Genomic DNA, 25,990 nt, shown 5'->3' with positions numbered 1-25,990 from the left:
AAAGTACAGTGTCTGTCCCTTTTAGCAGTCCTTTGGGAAGGGAAAGGGAGGCTGACACTGTGTCTGCTGCTCTCCCTTGCTTGGAAGAATTAGTTCTTTGTAAATAAAAGCCTATGCTTTTTCCTGCTGAGGTATTTCCCTATTGTCTGCTATTTGATTTCCTGTAAATGGACTTCCACTGCTCTTGGAACATTTAAATAGAAACCAGAAATAGCTCTGAGCAGAGCTGCACACACACAGTTTAATGGCAACCTGACAAAGTCATCTTTTTTTCATGAAGTTACCAGAGTTGACTTTTTTCTCTTAAAGACCTTTGCTGACTTGTTATAGGCAGCCCCTCCTTTACGTTTCCTACCAGAGGGAAATCAGAGCATGTAACCAAAACCAGGCAGAAACAGCAGGCAGCATCACAGGCAGCAAATAACTTGCAAGCAAAGTGGGATGCTCTTCTGGAGGTGATGGAGAGAAGAGTGCTCCTTCCTGAATGACAGCCCCAGGCTGCCTTGAGCTTCCTCACCCCGGTGCTAGAGCTGCCTGGGACCCCTCCTAAGTAGGGTCTGGTAGGAGCATAGTCCTGCTTACTTTAGTACAGTAGAATGGTTTCCTTCTGACACAAACAGAAATCCTGGTTGAAACATCTTGCTGGTTCTTTGTGGAATTTATGACATCTCTTTATTCCTTATTCTGGTGTTTTTCCACATGTGCAGGTTTCCCAGCTGGCACACACATTTCAAACAGCAATTACACAGTAGCCTGTTCAATAGTCATAGCTACAGGCTCTGAAGTGAGGTGTCTCTGCTCTTGTAACCTTAATAGCCAAATATTGAGTAATAGCACCAGAACTTGTAAGAATCAGAAAATATGCTCTGTTTGGAAGTAATAAAATGCACATTGCCATGGGCCTCCCAGCTCATGCACCTGCTGGCACAGACACAGCCAGTAAAAGGAAGCTTGTATTAACATAAAAGCTTGGAATTCAGAGGACTTAAAGCCGAACAAATCATTGGAGAGGGAGGTTTGCATTGCAGAGAAATGAGCTTAAAAGGCCTAGAAAGCCACAAATGCTGATTGTTTCTAGATTCTACTCCATTTTACTAACGTAATGTGAATTGGCTGAGGTTACAAGGTTAAGCTCTGCAATGTTTACCACTTTTCTAACTAAATAGAGGGGAACACAAACAGAATGCGTTAGGTTTCAGGGCTGCAGCACTATTTCTGTGCCTCTTCTTGGGAGGTACTGGAAATTCAAAATATCCTGTGGGAGTGCAAGGAGCTCAGCACCCTCCACAGTACTGAGCAGGATTGCTCCTAGGAGATTTTTGGCTGCCAGACGCTTGGAGGTTTTTCTTGCACCAACACAGATAGTTGAACAGATGCATTTTTTGCTGCTCCTGTCAATTGAAAGCACCTGCTACAGATAAATCACATTTTGGCCAGCATCTTTCCTTAAAATTGTAGCGCAGATTAAACTTTTCCAGATTTCTATTTTTGACCAAGATCAACAGGGTTGAGGGATGTTTTGGGGAGGATAGAGAAGTTGGCCGGATGTAAGTCAGGCAGAAATTGAGCAAAGCATAGCTCTCTTATCATCATAGAATCATAAAATTGTTTAGATTGGAAAAGATCTTTAAGACCATCAAGTCCAGTTGTTACCCTAACACTGCTAAGTCCACCACTAAACCATGTCCTTAAGTGCCACATCTACACATCTTTCAAACACCTCCAGAGATGGTGACTCAGCCACTTTGCTGGGCATCTTCAGTCTCTGCTAGACTCCAGCTGTGTGAACAATGACTGTTGAAGATTTTCTCTGATCGTATTCCCCGATAATTTACAGATCAGGGAAAGAGAAAAGATGTTCAGCCCTCTCAGGATGTTCGGTGGAGGTAAGTAATCATACAAGCTGTCTGTCCTTGTTCTGGGTAAGGAGAGGCCCTGCATTGTGATACTGTTCACATAGTTCCTGTGGACCTGTACTTCTGCAAGACTTATTCTAGCTCATTTCCCAGCATAATTGCTTTTGAAGCAGCCTACTTAGGCCAAAGAATTTTAGCTTTTTTTAAACATGAAACCCCAGTTTGTTTGAGGGATTGGTCTATCCCTGCAAACCCTTAATCACATTATCCTCAGTTTCCATTCCCAGGTCTGCCCCAGGCCCTACCAGCTTTGAAGACAATTTCCCCAGCCACATGCCTAGAGAGAAGTCTGATTATTAAAATCAGCTTCTTGTTATAAGAGAGGCCTGAGGAACCTCCTGAGCAAACAACCCCAGGAAGCAGGACTAAGGATGTCATTGGGGCTAAGGTGGAACAGCAGTGTTATGGGGAAAGTTAATGCCTCTCTTATTAAATCTCCACCAATTTTGTAATTTTCATAAAACAAATATATCTGCCAAATTCAAACAAAAAATAAAAATTGGGAAAATTTGATAAGATGCAGCTGCTTCATTTTATAATTTTCCAGATGAAACTAAATTTTTTTCAAGATCAATATAGTTTGTTTCCATTGAAAATTGGGGGAAGCAGAACCTTGAAGTTAAACTTGATTTCAGGGAAGATTTCAAATGACACAGAGTGAAATCAACACAACAAAGAATTCTTTAATCTTACTTTTATACTATATTTAAAATTTTCACTTGTGAATGAAAAAAAAGTGGTTGTTACAGCTCTGACCCTGAGTCCATTAATCCATAGCAACATTTACCAGTCTTTCTGTCTATCTCTTATTTCTACAGTGGTTTCAAATGTGTTAAAACCATTTAACTACTTTTGGTTTTCCTCTGAACAAATTTCTAAAATACACAGGTGGATTTTAGAGCACTTAAAACCACAAGCAATTAAAGCTTTGCTCCAGGGCCAGACTGCTCCAAGGACACTCAAAGGAAAGCAGTTGGAGAGCAATAAATACACACAGCATACATTTTTAGCAAGGGACTGAGGGATGATTCAGGGTCAGCAGTTATGGCACAGCATCTGGATCCAAGCCTTTCCTCCTAACACTGACTGCCTGCAAACGCCCTGCCTTAGAGAGCAAGCCTGGCTCTGCTGAACACTTCCCATTCCCTTTGGGGGACTGCTCTATTTTCAAATTTCAACTTTCACCCTGAGTAACTTTGGAAATACAGCCTCGCCAGTTAAGGAACTGAGGTGAACTAAAAAGAATATGAACCAAAACATTTTAATATCACATTATAGTTTGAAGCAGTTGGGTGCATATCTCACTGACGTTTTCCAAAATAGTTCAATTTTTGGAATCAAATTCTTCTCTCTGTGAGGTATAACAATTACCCAGACTATCCATACAAACTTGGAGATGTGCAGCATTTTGGAAAAAATAATTATTAAAAGAGTGAACATGTCTTGAGTGTTAATTTCAGCATAGTTACCAGCCTTTAATGTAATCTGCATTTGCAGATCAAAATGTCAGATGTGATGAGGAGATATCCAAGCATAAACAGGAAGGGTCTGTGTCCAAAAAGCTACCAGCTGAACTCAGAACTTTCCCTGCTATGCCTCTGTTTTAACCTGGATCATTCAGCCTTTTCCTGTGGTTTGAAATCCCATCAGGATAATATTGGGACACCACTGGAAATGGCTCTGACCTTCAGTTTCTTCTTATGGGGTTTGCAACTCCGGCAAAAGGAGCAGGGTGAGTTTCCTGGACAGCTGACTCCCTGCTCTGGGTTGATGGAGGGGATGCAGGTGACCCTGTGCTTGTTGCTGTCAGCTGGGGCTGTGCCCAGCCAGAGCTTGTCCTGCTGAGCTTGTACCGAGCAAAGCCTCACCTGTCACACACAGGAGATTTGTGACTTTAGTACAACCAATTTCCTTCTTGTGAAGAACAAAGTTTTGCAACCAGCAGCAGAGCAGCAAAGAACACTTCAGAAAGGAAATGCTTGAAAAGCTCCAATGGCCAATTAGGTGTGAGTATGAAACTCTGGCCTTGGTTGACCACAAATCCGATTTGTATTTTCACAGGATCGAGGCCATTTCACGCAGTCCTGACCTCCGAGTGTCAATATTGCTGAGCAGGGATATACAACATGACTTAAGTGTGTTGCAATAAAATGTTTATTAATGTCAAACAGAAATTACCCAGGGTATGGCAAACTTTTACCCTGGAAAGACATAAATGTAGTGCAACAAGTGGTTTGGGTTTTTTTTTTACCATTATACTTATTCATAATTTTTCAAAGCTAAGTTAGCTTTGATGACTAGATGGACGTATTATATTAGCAGCATAATGTATTACACACCCACTGTTGCTTAAATAAGGGTCCAAGTCAGAAACCAGGGAACTCATTTTTAGGTTTCCACTTTTCAAAACTTTTGGCCTCTGTTAAAAAATAACATGCTGAGCAATATGGTTCAACAACAACTTGGGGAGCAGCTTGAACACAGTCTCTGAGGGAAGTTAGTGGGACTCCACACCAAGAAGGTTAAATGCGTAAATAAATGAATATTGAATGATGAGGCCAGGTCACACAACCAAAATTAAGTGCCTTGGAAATCCTGTGTCTATAAAATTCTCAGAGCCTTTTTCCACCTGGGGGTGTGCAGAGGGAAGTTGATCTATACTGACTGGAGACACAGGGATGTTTTATACTGGACAGGCTGGTGAAAGCCCAGACAAGAAATAAGCATCTTGTTTCACATATGTTTTCCTTTAATTATTGCTATGCAAGATTTGGCTTTTCAAGGCAATTTCTAGGGTAAAGATTAGGAGATATTGTGCATAATACGACTTATTCCTTGAATGGAATCCAATAGTCCCAAACTAATTTCCAGTCCTTAGAATGAGGTATTTCTCCTGGGGATGGCAATATCTGTGGTTTCGATCTCTCACATCCTACCCAACTGTTTCCTCATTACAGTCTCAGGTTTCTTTGTCACCACACAGTTTATACAGGCTCAGATTTAATCAGTAGCAAAACATTCATCAACATGAATCCATGCCATTTTTTTCCTCAAAAATACCTCCAAGCTCGCTAAATATTTGTCAAGTAAACATTTCCTAGACACAGAGAGCGCCGCTCCTCACTTCCTTCTCCTTTAGGTATATTGCAGTCTTGGGATTCTTCTCTAGGATTACAGCCATTGGTATTCTACTCCAGCACACAGATTTGATAGAAAGTCATCGTGACTCTAGGCTATAAGTTCACAAGTCTGGACATGAAAAATCCTTTTGTGGTTAACCAATATTTTGTTTCAATATTAGGGTATTTTCTGTTCAAAATTAAGATGAAGGTTCTCACTTGGCAAAATATTTATCTTGTGCTGTGATTTATCAAAGAGAAAAAAAAATTATTATATAACGATTATATAATTTTCAGCTCCACAGTAAATGGATACTCCTACTTGAACTCTCACAGTGATTTACGAACATAAATTAATTAAGACTTACAAGAGTCATGTGAGATAAGGAAACACTATTCTCCATCTCATGGTGTAGGAAACCAAGGCACATCTTCTGCCAAGATCACACACAGTTGGTGCCACACATTCCTTGACTGCTGCCACCTATCCTGTTTGCTTTTCAGCTCATTCCAGTGTTGACTATAGTGTTGGTGCCATCAAATTGCTTTTAAGTTTGCTGCTTGTTTATCAAAAATGATGTTTCCAAGCAATTGCAATGATGTCTATTTCACTCCCTTCCCTCCACTGTTGTTATGCTCATCTCCATTCTTTTCCCCAGGTTTCTGAGGATTGCTGGGTCTAACAGTGTCATGCAACCACAGTACCTTATGCCTGTTTAGGGTGAAAGCATGCAGGAAATGCCACCCCAAGTTCTCAGTTTCCTTATGAAGTTCAGACATCTGGGGCTTTGGGGAAATGTGGAAGATTCACCTGAGCTTTCTGTACAGAAAAACATCTGTGATCACTGTATTGCACACTGTGGTTACACTCTTCAAAATATCTCCAGTGTTTTCATACTATACTGATGCCCTTCTGCTCAGGGAAGATTACATTCAGTTAAAGACCTCAGGCTCTGACAAATGAGCTCTGGAAAATCTCAGTGAAGTGGTTTAAGATGCTACTGCCCGTGGCTTTCTGCCCTGCCTCTGCCCAGGGGTGTATGGACCCTAGGCAGCAGCACAGAGTGTGCCTGTGCCACAGCTGCTCCAGTGGCTGGGCTGGTGCCTCGGTTTAAGTCCCAAAGGAAGTGGATTTATGCTACAGCTGAGAATCAGAAGCACTGAGGCATGGGCATGCTGCCTTTGACTGATCCTCCAAAAACCAATGTATGAGACCTCTTCTGCTCCTTGGCTTTATAGACCCTCAGTGCCAAGATTTCCCCTTCTCAACAAAGTCCAAATTCCCAGAACCTGATCCACCAGCTACAGTTTCTCACAGAGGTGGATCCTAAAACTAGAGGCTGGTCTCTTGAATCCCAGAAGAAGCAAGACATGCTTGGAGAACATTTCACACCAAGAAGTTCACATTCCAAATATCAAGTTATATTTACTCTCCTTTTAGAGAAGAGGCCTCCTCCTCCTCCCTTCTGTTTATATACTCAGAAGTGAATTGAGCAAGATCTGAGAGCTCTGAATTTGAATTCCTCTCCAGCCTGGGAAGCCTCAAGCTTGCAGCATCCTCTAGCCCGGAGTGCACTTGGTACACCAGGCCAGAGATGGAGCAACTGTAGGAGCAGGCAGGGAGAGGCAGAAGCTGAGCCCCTGATCCAGGAGCAGTTTAGAAGCCTGTTTTGTGCAGGTGCTCAGTGTTAGTGACTCTAATCAGAAACATTTTGCCAGGCTCTGCAGTGAAGTGCACAGGAGATCAGTGTTGCCATCTGAACGCCTCCTGCTGCTTTACATCCACTCCTATTATAAGCTGAGCTCTGATGTTCACACCTGCCAGAGCTGCAGATCCAGCTGTGCATTAACAAAACCAGCTGGAGCCTTTCTGCTTCACTCCCACTCTGTCCTGCCCATCAGTGCCTCTGGAGTGAGAGCAGGGGCAGGCTGCTGGGAGGCAGAGCTGCAGCCTCACTGCTGCCAGCTCAGGGGAGCAGCAGAACAGGGGGAGAAGAAGAAAGGCAAAGCATCCAATAGCCCAAGCAAGGGCAAGGAGCGAGATAAGGCTGGCCTGGCTCTGACTGCATCACTCTCTGTCTCCAGGTGGGTTGTATTGAAGCAGTTCAATGTTTGGAGTGGGTCCATGGGCTTCTCCTTCATGCCACGGCTGCACTGCAGCTACCAGAGCCAGTGTCACACAAGTGGAGTGACTATGCAGAGGAAATGTCCTTCAGCTGTGGGTCCCAGTCACCAAAACTGGTACCAGTCTCAGCTCAGCTGGGCTCCCAACCCTCCCTGCAGTTCACTGCAGACAGTTTGCCTCATAGTCATGAATAAACCCCAGGAGATTGGAGCATCTCACAGCAGCTGCTGATCAAGCCCTCCCCACTGCTCACCCTGCCAGACAGGCAGCTGCCCTGGTTCTCTTTGGAGGATGCTGAGGATTCTGTAAGACCAATGAGCTCAATGTAAACAAAGGCACCAGAAACCCTACAGTATTCTCACTTGGAGGAAGATCTTTCCTAGAAACAGAATTGGAAGTTCTCTCCTGGAGCAACTGTTTCCTTTTTTTTTAGAAATTGCAAATAAACTTCGAAAGACGTTGGAACACAACAAGGCATAAATGATACTGCAATGGCTGCTTTGCAAAGTCCTATAATGGGAAATTCTTTTACAAACCTTTTAAAATTGGCAAATGTTACTAATATTCCTCCAGGCAACACTTGGGCTATTATTTAAAATGGGATGTGTGGTGTCCCAGAGAGACTGTTCCCCTGAACTGCAAAGCATTTTGTAGGACCTGTGAAATATGAAATGATTTAAGGAGGAAAGAGGGTTAGCAGTTCTGCTTTGTGTGGTTTCTACTACCTTTAAAGTAGTTTAAGAGGAGAATGTGTTCTGGGCTGTAATTCAAGTAGTGTTACAGATACTGTAACATTAAAAATGGACAAATTAGAGGCACCTGATGAAAAACATGTTACTCTCTCTGTTTGGTGCCTCAAGCACACAGCATGATGCTTAGATTCTCCTGGGTGCTTATATTAAATGCAACTGAACTTATTAAGGAGGTCTGAAGAGAGTTTTAAGCACAAGAGCTGGACTGCCTCACTCCGTGTCGCTCTGCAGAGCATCCTCAACACTCAGGATGGCGTGGATCAGCAACAAATTCAGCAGTCAGGGACCCCTGCAGAGATGAGACTTTTTTGCCATCTGCCTGACTCCTGTAAACAGTGCAAGGACAAGCCATAACTGACCCATCTGTGAAAGGCTCTGGGGGTTTTCTGCATATACCTGACCTTTCTGCTCCAGCACAGAAGTAGAGTATTTGGGATTTTCACACTGAAAGGTAGTCTTAGTGCTCCAGAGTTTTTCTCTGCAGTGGGGGACTGGGAAATGGGGCTCATCTTTAAAGGCCCTAACCCCGCTGCAGTCTTCAGAGGATCAACAACGGGATGGGAGCAGGTTCCTGGATGGTAGAGAGAAGCCTCAGCATGGCACTGGGTGAGAAACCCCATGTAAAGCGACATGGGATGAGTCTCCTCAGAGCAGCTGCATGTGCTTAGTCCTAAGGACCTGTGCCTTGGTGCAGGGAGTGACCCCATAGAGGGGAAGGACACTGTGGGGGTAGGCCAAAGCAATGGGAACAAGTTTTGAAGCTTGGTGCCTGTGGGGAGCAGAGAGGCAACACTGGTGTTACTGAGCTGCCTGGGGATGCACCTGCCCTCTCATGGCAGCCTGACACCTCTGCCCTTGCTCGGGACATCTCTTGTAGGATGCTTACACTCTTTGTTAGGTCCTACACTCACCAAACCATTATGTTCAAAAAACAGCACAGTTAAAATGGCCCCATTGTTTGGGGTTTTTCTGCCACAGAGATCTGCTCACAGTGTGACGTGGCAGTAGGAAGGAAACAAATGCACCAGCAGTCCTTTGCTTGTTCTCTTTCAGTGCAAAGGGACTGAACAAATGGCTTTCAAGGAGATTAGTGGATGAATCCAAGAACACACAGCCAAACAGATGAGCAAAGTGCAGGTGAGGATTTATCTGCAGCGGGGTTCAAGTTTAGAGAATAGGCAGATCCCAGAGTTGTGTTAGGTACTGACACAAGAGCTCAGAAACACAGAGCAGGTAATCCAAACATGAGGGAGAGAAGGTTTGAATAGCATGATCACAAAAAGCAAATCCACATTCCAGCATGGAAAGCATCTGTGGGGAAAGAGATCTCTGGGGCAAGAGGAGGCAGACTGCTAACAGAAACAGCAGATTGCAATATCCCCAGCCAGTGCTGCAGGCTGAGCTCTCCTCTTCTAACTGCAGCTGTGGATCAGGAATGATGTGAAAAACAGCAGGCTGACACTGGCTCACACAGCAGCGAATGAAATCACATCCAGGCTGCCTATATCCTGCTGGCCACCTCCCTGTGACAGCACTGGGAGCAAAGCTGTCCTGGTGAACGTCTGTCTGCCCAGGCACAGAAAGGGTGCGCTGGGGGCTGTGGGGTCCTCTGCTCCACTTCCCAGGCACAAAGGGGCAGCCCTTTGGGACACCATCCCAGGAAGACATGCAAGACATGGCTTTCACTCCTGGTGCAATTCCCACAAGGAGATTGTCCCCCCACCCTTATTCCCTGTCTGCCACCTCTCCCCACCACCACTGTGCTAAGGTATTATGAAACATGAATAAGGTTCATGTATCAGACTCCAAAGTGCTTTCAGGGTTTTTTGGGTAGAAAGCAAAAGCCTGTGGGGAAGTGGTAATTGCTGTCCCTCTGGACGTAGCCTGACCACTGCTCAGTGCCTCCAGGATCTGGTCTATGCTCTTTCCCAGGGGTGAGACTTGATGTTTTTTCTCTAGTAAAGACTGAAGGAAATTCATGGAGGCAACACAAGCTGAAATTCTTCCCATCTATTTATAATTCCCTATAGACTGGTAAACCTTCCTTTATACTGAATATTTGTAAGAGAAGGATGCTGAGTAAATATTGAGTACTTTGCCACTATCACAAGCAATGTCCTGGGTTCCACAGTACTGCTGTGTCAGGCACAGGGACATCTCCAGGAAAAATTTTGCAGCATATTTTGCATCCAAGGCACAGTGGTGGTGTTGAAAGACACAAAAAAAATTTTCCCTTACTCCAACTGGCCAAGAGACAAAAAGGAGTGAGATTTGCAAATTGCCAAATTAAGCTCAGCCAGAGTCTGTGGCTGTTGTCATTAAGAAAACCCCTGCAATAAATGTTTACAAAAGCGTTTCAGAAATAATGGCTCTCTGTAGAACTGGGTTGGGAAATTTCCAGCAGAACAGGTTTCAGGAGAAAAATGCTGATTTCTTGAAACTGTGGGGTTTGTGGAATTGTATGGGTTTTGACAAACTTTCGATGAACTGCAGCAGCAATTGCCAAACTAGGGGCTGGGAGCCTGGTGGAAGTTCAAGCTTAAGTGAGGCTTGTGTCTGGATCTGGGGTCATGAGTCTGGAAAATACTACACTGTGGGCAGATTTAGTCTTTAAAATCATTTGTGCCAAGGCAGCCCCTCTGTGCTCAGTGCCCTTGGCCACAGGGTCACAGGGCTCCAAGGCTCCCCAGCTACCAGAGTCGTTGCTCTCAGACAAGGCATACGGACATACACCTTGCAGATGTAACAGCCAGAAAACAGAGCAAAATATTTTTCATGTACAGCAAAAGAAAAAAAACCTGAATGAGGCCAGCTTTGAAGGGTTGGAAGCTATTCTTAGACCTTGTTCTAGTTCAGAGAATAGTTTTATATATGAAAATAAAAACACTGAAATAAAATATACAAGTTAGAAGGAACCACTTCCACTTTTCCATTTGAGTTAGCAGGAGTTTTCCCTACAATGTTTTTTTCTGATAAATTCATCTTTTTAAAGAGCTTTTCAAAGCAAATTTTAAAAATACAATGAAATGCTTGACTTGGGGCTATGACAGACTTTTGATTCAACTTGAAACAAAAAAGCAGTCAGCTGCTGCTGACTGGTAAGTCCATTTCCCCCAGTGCCTTTCCCTGACAGCAGCTCCAGCGTAGCCTGCACACCTGGTCACAGAGCAGGAGGTGTGGGTGCCCAAACAGGTCTGCTCTTCCCCAAGATCATCCCTCACTGGCACCAGGTTGCACTGCTGCCCACCTGGAAGAGACCCAGCTGGGCTATGGTACCCATGCAGTTTAAACACAACACCAGGAAATGTATTTTTCATCACTCTCTGTCTCAGGGAAGAGATGGGGATGAAGGGATAACTCCAACTTGCAGGGTGATCAATGCCATTAGCATTTCAAAGCAATCACTGAGAACCAATGCTCAGTCTTTAAAGAACTTTTGCTGATTACAGGTTTTAACAGGCCCAGAGACACTGGCAGAGATCTGTGAAGCATGTGTGTTCACACTGCTCTGTGAGTCAGAGCTGCTTTATCCTGCCACGGAGCCCAGCCTCCCAGGCACACTCATTGGTGTATTAGAAACTATTCATATGAAATATAATAATTTATATCTACAGGGAGGATTTTCCTCCTGAAGTACAAAAACTGAGCTATAAAAGAATGACTTACTGCAATCTCGCTTTCCTCAGCAAGGTAATTAGGCTTTTTAGTGAGTCTGTGCTATATTAAGCCCTGGGGACCAGTTCATTGACTCATTTGTGTTACTAGCTGATAAATACCATGCTTGGTATCAAGCAGGAGGAGAAGGGGCAGGGAAGGAGGGTACCTCAGGAGGTTACCCAGCAGGGCCATGCAGGAGCCCAGACCTGACTCTGCTAGGTTTTGCTCATTTGCTGACATTCTTTTACTGTTCTTTCCACCACTGCCTTTCTTAGTCAAACTGACCCTTCCCAACAGGGCACTGCAGTGAGGATTTGCATAAATCCAGCTCACCTTACCACATTTCTATTGTCTAGAAAACTATTCACTGAGGAAACAAACTACTCAGACACAAGTTGTTCAGTTTGAAGCCAGGTCTCATATGATTCCAAATCTTCCCTAAGCCTTCCTAAATGTCTTCTAAACTCTTACATCCTATCAAGGGCTGACTACCAGGAGAGGACATGGGGTGACTCCCTTGCCCACATCCCCTCTCCTGCCCAGGACATGCTTGTTATTCACAAGCACCAACTTGTCATGTCAAGCCTCTGGCAGAGCTGAGCCCCAGATATCTCTGGACTTATTTCTGCCTCAGGACCTGAGCCCTGCTCCTGCCGTGCTGAAATATCTGCTGAGGCCACGTGGGAGCTGTGAGATGGGGTGTGAAGGGACGAGGAGCACAGCACACCTTGGATGAAGGTAAGGGCACAGGGCTGAACACAGCTGGCCCATGGCTGCATGTGTTTGCTGTGCCCAGTCTCCTCAGTTCTAATAATTCTTTCTGACTATAAAGGACCTACCAAAGGATGCAGCTGAGCTGTGCAATAGCGGAATTTTGTGAATTCCCCTCTCCCCCTCAGTTCACAAAATGGGCTTTCATAAAAGCACTGTGTCCTTTAATTGTGAAACCTGAGACCCTGCTAATGCACAGAGGAATAAAATCTCTTTGGAAACAACCAATCACCTTCCATGTCATGAAGTGCAAGGAGAACTTTTATGCATGGGCTTCTCAATCACTTTATTAAATATTTTAACAGAAAAAATACATTTTATTGAAAGTAAGAGGGTTGCCCAAATGATCCAAAGAATCAGCTGTTAGTGAAATTGTTTTAATTTTTTTTTCTTTCAGCTAAATAAGGAATAGCCCACAAAATTTTTCTCTAGTGGGCCCATAAATAATGCTTAGCTAGAGGAGGTAAAATGGTGGAGCTGATCTTTTTCTCTTTTCATTTAAAGGAATATCAGAGGAATGTGGCTGCCAAAAATATTTTCCTAAGCTTTAGGTGATCTCATTCCACCTTTAAACAAAGCAGCAAGAGGAGAAGTTATGCTTCTAATTTGTTAATCATGAATTAAATCAAAATTTAACAGACATTACAGTAACTCCTTGAGAGCAGGTACCATCATTTGATATCCATTTATTAGTTGTTTATATCGGTGGTCTTACATTAAGCTTAAAAAGGTCCCACTGCTCAATTTGGTGCCAAATCAAAGTGAAAGATTTTTTTTCCCAGGAACTCACAGTGCAAATCAAAAGTATTTTATAAATTGAGTTTTTGTGCTGTTCTTATTTTCATGTTAAGTGAGTGCAATTGGCTTTGCTTATTCATGGGTGATTTAATCAGCAGTTCTCAGCATGTCTTACATGTTTTTGCAGGGATCCTAGGGCACGGCAGAGGTAGAGTTAAATTTTCTCTGCCTCTGCCTTCTCATGATTTGAAGCAAATCACTTTATCTCATGGTTTATTATTAGGAAAATGGGCCACAGCACTGCCCACCTCAGAAAAGGTTCTGTGAGAAGAAGTACAAGAAAGACACTGAGGTATCAAGACAGTGGTGCTGAGTCCCAAAGTTCCAGATGTCACACTTAACCCTCCTCCCAGGAGTGTAAGGTAGGGAAAGAACAGGAGCACTGCAATGGTTACATGCAAGGCATCCAAAGAGCCATGCTCTTAAAATGCCATTATCCAGGGAATAGTCCATAGAGGCCTTCTGAAACTAGAGCCTGGTAGGCTTCTTATTCTCCAGGTTGTTTTTGCATCCATGAAGGTTTGCCGGTAAGTTGTTAAGCTGTTCTGCAGGCAGAAGTGGTGATGGCTGGTTTCTGGTGACTGCCTTGGCTGGCTATGCAGAAGCACCAGGGGCTAACAATAAGCGTGGCTGACAACCAATCCTTCCTTTGGGAGGGCTCTAACAAGATTCCACTCCTTCCCTTTCTTGTTCAGTGTCGCAGTGATCGTACAAACTTAATAACTTGGAGACTTCATCCCTTCTCTCCAGTCTGCTAAGAAGTTTGAAAGTCACTAGGGAGGGACTGAGAGGCAGATGGATAGGTATGACGATCCTGTAAACCAGGCTTCCTTAAGGAACTAACTTAAGAAATGCAAACTGCTATTCTCAGTGGTATTCTAGTTCTGGCAGCTGATGCTTAAGAGAAACAATGTTACAAGACTTGAGCACCAGCAACTCTGCGGTAAGCCACCTATCCAAAGGCCTCATCCTTTCATTTTTCTTCTGTACCACGGGTGTTCAGAGACACCTCCGCTGTCTGGGTGCCAAATCTGTGACAACTTAAATCTGATCAAGCCTTGAATACTGAGCATAGGGACCACACAACTGGTGTGTCCTCCCTGCCAGAACGCCACCCTATGTGTTTGCAGCACCAGCCCCAGCTCCTGCCTGGCAGCCCCAACCCTGGCAGGCTCACAGCCTCCTGGATCTGCTGGGTACCAGGACACGGAGGGGGATCAACCACTGCACTGCCCAGAAGCATGTATGCCTCCTCCAAACAGTGCTGATACCATTTAAATCTGCCTAGTGCAGAGTGAACTCCTGAAAATGCTCTGTGCCAGCTGCCCTTCCAACACCCAGCTGGTCATTCCGCAGTGCCACAAGGATGCACTGCAGCACAGTGCTATTCTCACTGTCCTTTCATGGCCAGGAACACATAGACCACCCTGGTCACAATCAAGCTCACAGCATTCACAGGGAAAGAGGAGACAGTGGGGATGGGGAGCAGTAAGAGAATGAGAGACAATGGAGAGAAAATGGTTTCAGGAATCACTACAATCTGTGACACATTGATTAGTGATACTGAGTAAAAAAACATATGTTCCATTGTGCAGAAAAAAAATCATTGAATTAATGCAAAAGAACTGCAATATCCCATAAAATTACTCTTTTAGGGATCTGGACTGAACCAAGATACTTCTGGCAACCTCTTCATCATTAAAGTGTTTCCTACATTAAACTCTGTGTGTCCTCTTTATGTGCTTCCCACTGCTGAGTGATTTCACTCTAAGAGCAGCAAATTGATATGCTGGAATAATTATATGAATGGATTCCTTCCCAGACTTGCTAATATAGCCTGAAACTGAAGAATGCACAACACCAAGCCACAAGGTCAGGAATATCTGTCCAAAACTATAGTTGGGATAGCTATGCTTGGACTATGGTTTATGGTTTCAGATAACAATAGTTTGGACAGCAGAACTGAGGAGGCTAAATAGCTAGTTCTTTGGATCTGCCAGCAAGGTTTAAGCCCTCCTGCAACAGCAAAGGGCACTGCAATAATGCTAAGAGCCATTATCCCACATTTAAAAGTTTTGGAGGATACCACTTCTGTACCACTATGGCAAAAAAATTTTTCTGCACAGCAGTGTTACAGAAATGAGCAGATTTTTTTTCCCTACAGATTCCCCTCAAAATACAGCAAAAATTAATCAAGTTTCTTGAGAGAAAAGGCAAATAATTTTGCCATAATCAGCTGAAAATGTAATTTAATTCCATTTGTAGCCATATTTTTTCCCCTGAAACATTAGAAGAGTAAAGAGAAGGTGTGGGAAGAGAAAAAAAAACACCCTCACTGCTTCCTTTTCTGAGCTTTAGTGGGAGAGTTCACCATCCTAGCAAACTAGGTGTTTACCTGGGGGTAAAAGGCGACCCTGGCAGTTAAGGGACACTGTCCCCAGATCAGCTCTTTGCACCTTGCACAGCTGAGTGGGAGTCCTGTGGTCTCATGTCTTCTGATCCTGTCACCAGCAGAGCAAAAGCTGCCTACTTGTGGGATATAAACCAGACTTGTTGGAGGAACTTGGCAGAGGTCTGTGCCTCCTCCCACGCACTTGTCCTTTGCACAGTGGTACCACACTGCACCGCTTACCACTTGTCTGTGAAAGCCTAGAAGTGCCTCCCCCAAGGGATGTCCTGATCCTGTCTCTGAGCTGAGCTCTGCCCAGTTCTTTCCCCTGTGCAAAGCATCCCCACCCTCACAGATGCTGCTCTCACACCCTCTCCTCAGGGAACTTGCTGTCCCAATGGGGAAACAAAAAGGGCATTTTGAAATATTTCCTTTTCTCAAAGTGCCAAGTCTTGAGGAATTGCAGCTGTTCCTGTCCTTGTGCCAGGGGATGCTCCTCAACCAGGTTCTGCCATTCAGGGCACAGGAGAGGTCCCTGGTGTGGGACTGTCCTCCCAGAGCTCCAGGGCACAGCAGAACCTCTGCAGAAGTAGTGAACAGCCAAAGAGAAACAAGTGCAGGAATTCCCTGGGGTGGAGAGGTAAGTTTTATCCAAGATCTCTGGGGGAAGCAAAGTGTGAAACAGTTGAGGCATTGGCAGGCACTTTGAAACAAAGGAGAAGAGACAGTTCTCAAGTCCCCATGGCCAAGCTGGGCTGTTGCCTCTGTATCTGCCTGTGGAGCAAGGCTGTGCAGCACTGAGGTACAGAACTCTGTCTTGGAAGGATGCTCCTCTGCTCTGCCTGCCATGCAAGACGACCATGAATACCATGGGGACATGACTGAGGACTACAGGCTCTGCTGGGGCAAGTCTTGAGGCCTCTCTGCTATCTGCTTACCTCTGCACAAAGGTGTGTGGTAAATTCTGCCAGAATCTGTGTGAATTTGAGGTAATTGCATTTTAAGTGCCTCCTTCTCCTGTGTTTTTGCCTTGTGAAATTTCATGTTTTGACACACTTTCTTCCCTCTCTGACCTATTGCTTGGTCTCTGAAAAAAAATCATTGCTATGCATTCTCACATATTCAGCAAATCACATCCCACCTTCCTGTACTCCAGACACTCAGAAGGACCTTGTGGAAGCCTGCTTTGAACTCCTGCCTGCAGACAACCCAGTGGCTTGTACAGGACACCTATGGTGCAGATGGCCCTAGCTGTGCCTATTCTGTCAGCAGACTCTTGGGCTGAGCTTTCCAGGACCCTCAGTATCCAAGAAGCACCACATCAACAGGCACTTGCAGACATTGGAGAGCTCAGTGGTCAGGCACTTAACAGGGCACACATATCAGATCTGACTTTCTCATAAATCCTCCTCCACAGTCACACAAACCCTAAGGATCTAAGGTGCCTTGCTATGACCAGACAGGACAAGAGCAAGGTTTCTTGGAAATTTCGGGGCAGCACCAATCAAAAACTAGGTTGGTATTGTTCTCTTCCATTTAAAGGCAACCAAAGAACTGGTGTGAGTTTTGTACAGTCATGCAAGTGCCCTCCTGCAACCCTGCGTGCTGGAGTCATCAAAACCAACATTGCTGCTTTATAGGGCCCACCTCAGCATTCCAGCAGCCAGCTAGTTAATGCAGGAAACCTTGCAATTCGGAGGCTTCCAGGAAGTGCCAAGGGTCTCTCAGGCTGTGTGGCTGCTCCTGGGGAGTGATCTATGCTCCACTGTGACCCTGGTCTTTTCCGTTCCACGCTGCTGTGCTTTCAAGTTGTCCTAAGGAGGTGCTCCATGCTGGCCTTTGAAGAGAGAGCTGTGCTGCCCAGGTGGGATCTGCTCCCTGGCAGTGATGGAGCAGCATATCAGAGGCAAACAGCAGATCCTACTGTGCAAGGTTCTGCTCTCACTCCGTTTTGTGGCAGATCAAGCTGTCACCTACAGGATGACACACTGAAGTGATTTACTGTGTTTTTTTCACAAAAGACTGGATTTTGTTAGGTGCTTTAATAGCACTTTTAAGTACAGAGCCCAAATGAGAGATTCATAAGGATTTACCCACTGTGGCTAGGGAACAATTCCAAAATCTCTCTAGGCAAAATATTTTGTACCACCAGCTATTTCTTTCATTCTCTTCCTTCCCTCCAGGGGATGAGATATTTTCTGGCAGCATCTGCCTTACTTTTCTGCTATTTTCCCTTATTAGAGGCTGAGGCTTACGGGAAACATAAAGAATCTACTCATCTGGGCCTGGACTGGTCATATTACAAGTTGAATTTTGTCATGATACCCATAAGCAAAACACTTTCTTTTCCTCAAGGCCCTCCATGGGAAACTGAGTGATGAGAAGCTCTCTGGGCACTGGTGGTTTGCTACATATCTCTAAACTCTCTGAGCCAACAGTAACATAGAAAATGGAAGCAGACAGGATAAGCAGGAATCCTTAATTTCTTTCACTAAAATGCATTTGGACAAGGCAGTTTTGGCTAGCACACATATGCAGACTAGGACTGGGCACTAAGTTTCTTCCTGAAAGCCTAAAGGTCCCAAGAGAAACATCATTACCAGCATCAAGCTGCTGCACCTCTCCTTGAATTTAATCCCATCTAATTCCTGGTGCACAGAAAACAATGGGATTTTGTCACCATTAGGGCTTAAATCTCTACTTGCTGACATTAAAAGCCAGGAAGAAAGTTTTTGACATAACCTCTGAACTCCAAAGGGCTAAAGTTCAACATGGATCAAAGAGGGGTCTCTAAAGAACTCCATAATGCACAAGGAGGGTAACATAAGGATGCCATGTACAAATTGCACTGCCTCTCAGGAATGCCTTGTTTCTCTTATTGCTTTTGTCCTCCAATAGCAGATCCAGGGTCCCAAAGCAGAATGTTGTATTAAAATACTGACAGAGGCTTTACCAACTCCAACTTAAATGGCCAGTTCAGAAATCCACTCTGGTCTCAGGACAGGCAGGATTTGAAAGGGATTGTAAATTAAGTGGTGCCTACAGGAGTGGGAAGTCCCAGAGACTTGTGACTTGCCATAATAACTTAGTCCCCAGAGAGGGAGGGAGGACAAAGCCACTGGGTGGGTGAATGGATCTGGCAGTCTCAATTGAACTGTTCATGGCATCACCTAAATCCTCTTTCTGAAACTCTGACCCCTTAACTCAACTTCTTCCACACCTACAGGAGCCCTCCAGCACACAGCCGGATGAAAATCAAGGAGGATGAGCTGAGCACAAATGTATGATCCTTCTCTCCCATCCAATATACTGTTCAAAATGAAAGAATGAAAATTAGGTTTTGATTCTTAACAAATTACTAGAATTGTGTAAAACATAGATACTTGTTTAAAATACTGAGAAATGTAAAAGGGGACACTGAGCTCTGGAAGCCTTTATTTCTATGTTTTGGGGGTAGTTAAAGTATTAGGATGTTCTCAGCACCATCAAGGAAACCCCAATGGCTGAAGAAGCATTCCACATTGCAAGAAGAGGTACAACTAAGGCTGGGGCTAAAAGGATGCCACATTCCCTTGTTCCTTGAGCTAAATTTTGCCTTTGAACCTAGGCCATACCACTGTCTTTGAATGGTCTACCACTGGTCTACCATTCCCAAGAGGACAGAACACAAAACCAGATATAAACAGTGATGCTTTATACTGCAGTTTCCATCTTCTGAGTATTTTACCAGACAGGGCTTTCTAGAAACAATGTTTTCAGATCTCACCGCTCTGGAAACGTGCTCCATGAACAAATTACCAACAGAGGAAGGAGGATTGGATGCCTTCACAGCAGAAGGATAAAACGTGCGTGCTCCAGGCTTCCCTGGGGACCAGGATTCACTGCCTGCCAGGTGGTTTTCTGCACAGGGCCAGCTGGAGCCCACCAGCACTTATTACCTCTGCAGCAACCCAGCTGGCTCTTGCTACATTGAGGTTCTGGGGAGGTTTATTAATGCTAGAACTAATTTAGCTGAATGTACTCCCACCTCACCATCACTGGCAATGCTTCTCTGAAGTTCCAAAAATTCCTCCAAAGATAGCTCACAGCTGACTGTGTACAGGTGGACAATTTATACACATTATGATGAAGAGATTTTGTTATTTATATAATAGTGTAAGTAAAATCAAGTGAAATAAAATACAGTTTCCTGTTTCATTATTTTTAAAATATGACTCAGAAAAAACCAAAAGACAGATAATACTTGCATTCCTTTATTAGGATGTATACTCTCCCCACCCAAATCAGGATTCAGAAATCATTTGTGCCAAATCAGGGCACTGTAACATGTGCTTAAAATAACCTAAGATCATCTAAGTTCCAAAAATCAGATATAAATAAGGGAAAAGAAAAATTATTACTTACTTCCTTAAAAAAATAAAAAGGAAAAATACTACCTGATTTTGTTGCATTGATATTACTAGGGTTACAGTAGGATGGATCTTGCTCTGCCTCTCCTGCCTACAGCTCTCCCAGCCTTGACTAGTACAGATACATGGTAGATTTCCAGGCATGAAAAATGGGGTCCATCCAGGAAACTCAAACACTTTTTCTCATGACTGGTTAGAGTCGAATTTTCCAGAAAACAAAGGGACAGTCTGAACTACAGCAGCTGCACAATTTTATTTTATTTTGATGAAAGGCCACACAAACTACCTGAGAGGAATCTCCAGCTCCTACACAGCATTATGACCATGATTTCCATTCACTACTGGATGAAAATGAACTTCTGAGCACTTTTATGCTGTGTTTTCCCTCCCCTCACTATGCTTTGGCACCCATGAGAGTGTAGGGGGGGGTTTGCAGCAGACTTTCAGCATTGCTTTCACAGACAGTCTCCTGATGCCTTTCAAACCAGAGGCAGAGAAACACTGAACTAGATGATGCTTTGAGGTCCCTTTCCATCTTGCTTTTTATGAGTCCATCAATCTGTCACAATGACTCAAATGGTTCATTTATTAATGTGGAGTGCAGACTTTTGGCTGGGGCTGGTGCCCCACCATTTCATAAAGACCTGGCAGCTAATGGGGTCAAACCTCACTCCCTCCCTGTTAATATTAGCCAGACTGGGAAGGCACAATAACATCCTCATAGGGTGACAACCTTAAATACCCCACACAGACTGTAGCTGGCCCCACTGGAGACAGGCATTCTGCTCTCCAAAGAGGCTTGAAAGACAAAGGTGCTCCCAGAGGGACTGCAAGGCAGCAGTTTTGATGCTGCTTTCACTCAGTAACTTTTTCATCCTGTCCATACCCAAAGCTGACCACCCAGTTCAAATCCAGACAGAAATCCCTACTCCTGGCATTTGGCCTCTGCTTCTCAAGCAATTCTCTATGAGCTTGGGGTATATCTCAAGTGCTCAATGTCCTACTTGGCCATTAAGCCTTCTACCACCTACTCTGCTTCCACTTGCTAACAGAGAAGCTATAGAGAAAAAGGCAATGGACCTTCAGCTACCTGCTTGCCCAAAAATGGGGTCAATAGTCAAAGATGTCACAGAAAGACTTTGTCCTTCCCCTCTTGTGCTTTGTCTGTTTCCCAATGACCCAGCTGCCAATGATGGAAACAGATTGGCAGTGTTTGCCCTAAATTCTAATCAGCTACAAAAAGATGTGTTGTATAAAGAGACCCTTCCCTGGTAATCAATTGTGGGTTTACCTCCCCTGCTTGGAACAAGTTATGATAATTTTGAGAATTTATTAATAAAATATCAATTAGGACATTTGGGTCTCTGATGGCTGACTTAGAGCAAGTTATCCCCTATAAACTCTTAAAATGGGCAGCTTTCCATTGCTTGAGTGGATGAAGTAATTGAGCAGCGGAGTTATATTAAATCCAGACACATTCAGTATTTAATGCCAATTATGTCCTACTGACAAGGGAGTGGGATGCTGGAGATCTGGCTTATGTCATGCCCTTCCTTTATCCCTTTTTGACAAGATGAAGGTGGAATGACCTCAAATAATGGCATTGCCCTGCTGTTACTTTTGCTATAGTTGGCACATCATATTTTTTTGGCTATTGATGGTTCACAGCTTTCATGTGTTGCAATCAAGGAGTTTTAAGGCTTTTCCCACCATCAGTATTGAATACAGCTTCCAGCTATCCCTTGCTATTTAATTCCAGATGGATCGAATCTTTCGTACTGCCTGCAGGCACATTACTAGCTAATGAGTTGCACTGGTCTGAGATCATTGTTACAAGCATTATTTCCTTGGTAAATATTTTTGGTTCAGACCTGAGAAACGGCAGAGGTACAAGCGGTCAAGATTTATAATCTTGCAAGAGGTTTGAAAGTCGAGTTGCAAATAACAATGGCTACATTTGTATTCTCTGTTTACAGTTTTCTTCCTGCAAGAATGTTGGAGGCTTAAGCCAAGCAATGAGCCCTGCCACAAGTCTGGCACATTCCCATGCTGAGAGTACAGGGATGAGCATCTCGGGGACTTCTGTTCTTGTCTCTGTTACAGTATCTCAGCCCTTCGCACTCATGAATGCGCCAATCCCAGCAACCACCCTGGCAGAGAAGTGAAAATGTTTTCCTTTCACAAATGCAAATGCTGATGAAGAAGAATAAAGTACCAGAAATTCTTAGAGACTAAAAATGCATCCAAATGCTTAGTGAGATTTTTCAGAAGCTCCTAGATGCAGCTCAGGGCAGGATGCAGCTGTGGAGAGGCCATGCAGCTCTCATCTTCTTCCTCGGCATCAGACCTGCAGCCTTAGTACTGGAAAGGTGTTTCTTCTTCAGAGAGCTCCAATCCCTTACAGACACCCTTCCCAGAAAACTTATACCTGCTTTGGATGCCTGCTGAGGCTTTCTTGCAGGTCCTACCAGGCAACAGTCTGATCCTTCACCTCCTCTGAAGGGATGAACTAATGGCCCCAGTCCTGCAGGCCTTTAAATACCTCATGAAACAATTGATGCCTTGCCCATGGTGGCTCAGGGGTACTGTGACTTAAACAGGAGACCAGGTCATGTCCCCTGCCTCTCTGCTGGCTGCCTGGACTCTGCTGGCAGCCTCCCACAGAGAGAGAGCCTCCAGTCCAAGGGGTGGGTTTGTTATTGTGCAATACTCTCTATTTTAGGTACAGTCCTGATCCTTTTACTCAAATAAGCTATCTCAATGGAGTCACTACAGTAGCATCCAATCTCAGTTAACCTGGAATCACCTCAGCAGTGGTAAAGGTTATTCTAGTTTTATCTGAAGACACATTTTGGTTTTTATGGTATTATGGTCAATTTACATAATTTTTCTGACACCAGTTACTGGCCCAAAACCACTAATCCAAAACAGTGGCAGAATATTGTCAAAAAAGAACAGGAAAAAAAAAGCAAATAATTATGGAAACTGGTTAATAGACATAACAATAAGAAACATGCCTCATCCAAATTTCTTATGAAACAGAGGTTTAATAGAATGCAGGGATGGGAAGATGCCAGTTTTCACGTAATCATAGAGCATACAGGAAAAATCAGATGGTCTCAGGAGCTAGAACAAGATAAATAGAGCAAAAACAATTCACATAAATTTGTGTGCATTGGGATTAGGCTCAAGAACTGCCCCTTTGGCAGACAGACCATCAGTGGGAGCTAACAAAGCTCTGCAGCTCTTAGACGCAGGATGTCTCAGAGTCACCACTACAACACTGGCAGAGGAATGCAGAACTTTTCTCAGGCAATAGGAAGAAAGGTATTTCCAAGAGAAGAGGGAAATATTCATGCCAGAAAGCAGCAGTCTCATAAGAGCTTGTCTGCACACACATGGTCATCCATAATCCAGTAAAACAGGAGCTACAAGGATGCTAAGGAAACTGGAGAGTCTGTCCTGTGCAAGAGAACTAAAGCAGCCTGCCTGGCTTGTGCAGCTCAGCGAAACAGAGGAGAGGTGGTGTGGTTTCACTTCCCAAAACTGCCGTGTGACAGTGGGCAGAAACTGCAGAGAAGGAAGAGCCAAAGAGAAATATTGATACAAGACCTAATAAACTTAATTATATTTTCACCAGAAATGTGAAGCAGTGGTATTCAGGATCAAGCATTCCAAATGTAGCAAAATTGGGTAAGATATCTACTTTTGAGTTGAGTATTTTCAAGCAAATACTGAGGTTACAATACTCATGTCTGTGATAATAGGAAAGTGAAGTGGATGAGTCATCTGACTCCATCAGCTCTGTGTTCCTACTACATTCTAACATCAACCTTTTGAAACACCAAATGTTGCTCCAACTTGAGGTTTTGTCACATCAAAGCCATCAGCACTTCCTTATCCATGGAAAATTAACATTTTTGAGGGTTCAGATTACATCACCAGGGACATCCCATCCCACAAAAATGTTAATTCTTGTGACTTTTCCTTCCTCTTCGTTCCTTTACTCCTTTCATTTTTGCCTTAAGATTAAAGGAGAAGCTAAAATATCTACATTTCCCATAGGATAGAGATTCAGAGCTTTCACATGTCTCCCATTAATAGTTGTGCACACTAACACAGCTCTGAATACTTCTTATAGTCTCTGGGAGGAATGATAACAGGTCAGTGAGAATTGGCTCTGCCTAGTGGTTGTGTACTTGTCTAGGATGCAAACAGAAGGAAAAGATCCATCTGCTCCCTTCTTATCTAAGCTTGCAAAGTGCAGGACAGATCTCAATGTGATCCCTGCTCCAGCAGAAGTGTCAGCTAAGGGATCAAGGTGGGATTTGCTCAACCTCACCTTTTTGAAAGGAAGTTTGCTCCTCTAGCCCACCACAGGACAGATCCTTTACAGGTTCAGCTCTGCTCCACCAGTGCTGGCAGTGGCTGAAAGTCACTCAGGAGTGGCACCTGGAAAGCTCCTCCAACCTGTTACAAGAACAAGAGCTCAGTTTCAAGTCTGACCCTACACTGGGGATGGAAAGACAGACCTGAAAGCTTAAGTTTTGAAGACGGGAAAACATCACTTTGACAAGAAGAAGTTTTCTTGCCTGCTTCTACAAGAGGAAATAGTAGAACTGAACATCCTCTAAGCCTTTACATCAAATGTCAAGTCCTTTTCATCACCTTCTCTGCCCACTAGATACCAGCACCTTGCCTACTGCAAAGGAAATACCCCCTGGAATGGTTCCATATTCCAGTATTGTGAAGCTCCTGTGACTATTTTGGGATTATGATGGAATTATTCTACCTCTAGCTCTTTTAATAAAGGTTACGTGATTGCTAGGGAAACCCTGAGGAACAGAATACTGATCCATAGTTATGAATTCCACCTGGATCTGAGTCAATTGCTATAATATGTAAATTAAGTAGTTAATGGCTTTAATCCATTAAATCTAAGACTGGGACATTCTGGGACTAACTATGCCCCTGTGATCCAGAAGATGCCTGTTTACTCTGCAATTTCATTAAAAGAGAAAACTTAACTTGCCTAGAATAGCAGAAATATTTCCCAAGCTGCCACTTCCACCAGTGTGACCTTTCTGGGACGGTCTTGTAGAATTGATTGTGGACATGACCACTGAACCACCAACTTCTGTCTGAAAACCCCCAGTTTACATGACACTTCTCTGAAAGAGATCTCCTAGAACTTTCCTAAAAAGCCCAGATGTTTTGGGTTTGCTTATATTATGGCTTTTCCCTTGTTCATAGTTTTGTTGTTTTGTTATTTTGTTTTGTTTTTCTGAAATGTAGTAAATAAGATCTTTTCCTTCAGCTTCTTGAAAGTCACATTCTTAAATCTGGGTACAAAGAAGAAATTACTACAAGGAACTTTGTCTGAATGAGACCATGTTTCTACATCAACAATAATCTCCAGTATTTCCACTGGATATTGATTAATAGTCCTAAATCTACAGAGTTTTTCCCCTTTTTCCCCCTTTTCTTGTTAATTCTTATCCTAGTAAAGGCTCTCACCTTGCAAAAGGCATCCATGTATACCAGTAGTGCAACAATGTTCTGGCTACAATGGCCTGTGTGATGAGGGCTCCTGGCAGGATCACAGTCCTGAGCTGAAATATCTTCATGATAGACCTGGCAATGATTTGGGAAGAAGCAAGAAGAGAGGTGACAATAAGTGCTGAGGATTATGGGGTTCTCAGCCTGAGGAGAGGGGTTACTGAGCAGTGAGAAGCTGAATGAGGTGAGTTTCATTTGCAGTTGCAATGCTAAAAAGTACAAAGTATTATTCCTGGAAAAGAAACAACTCCAATTCACCACACAAAATAATGGGCCATAAGTTAGCTTGTGCCACTCCTAGAAAAGAAATCCTGTATTAATTATGTGGTCTGTGGAAACAGCTGCCTGCTTGATGGGGATCAGAAAGCATGAAAAGCCTCCCAGTGCAGCTGCACATTGCATCCAGTAAATCTGAGCAGGCTGGCTGCTGAAAGGGCAGTTGCTCTGTTCCCTCTGTGCTCCCTCCCTCTCCCTTGCACCCCCCTGATGCTCGTC

This window comes from Corvus cornix, chromosome 6 (assembly GCF_000738735.6).
Source record: "Corvus cornix cornix isolate S_Up_H32 chromosome 6, ASM73873v5, whole genome shotgun sequence".
Classification (NCBI taxonomy): Eukaryota; Metazoa; Chordata; class Aves; order Passeriformes; family Corvidae; genus Corvus; species Corvus cornix.
This window is presented reverse-complemented; position numbering follows the sequence as displayed.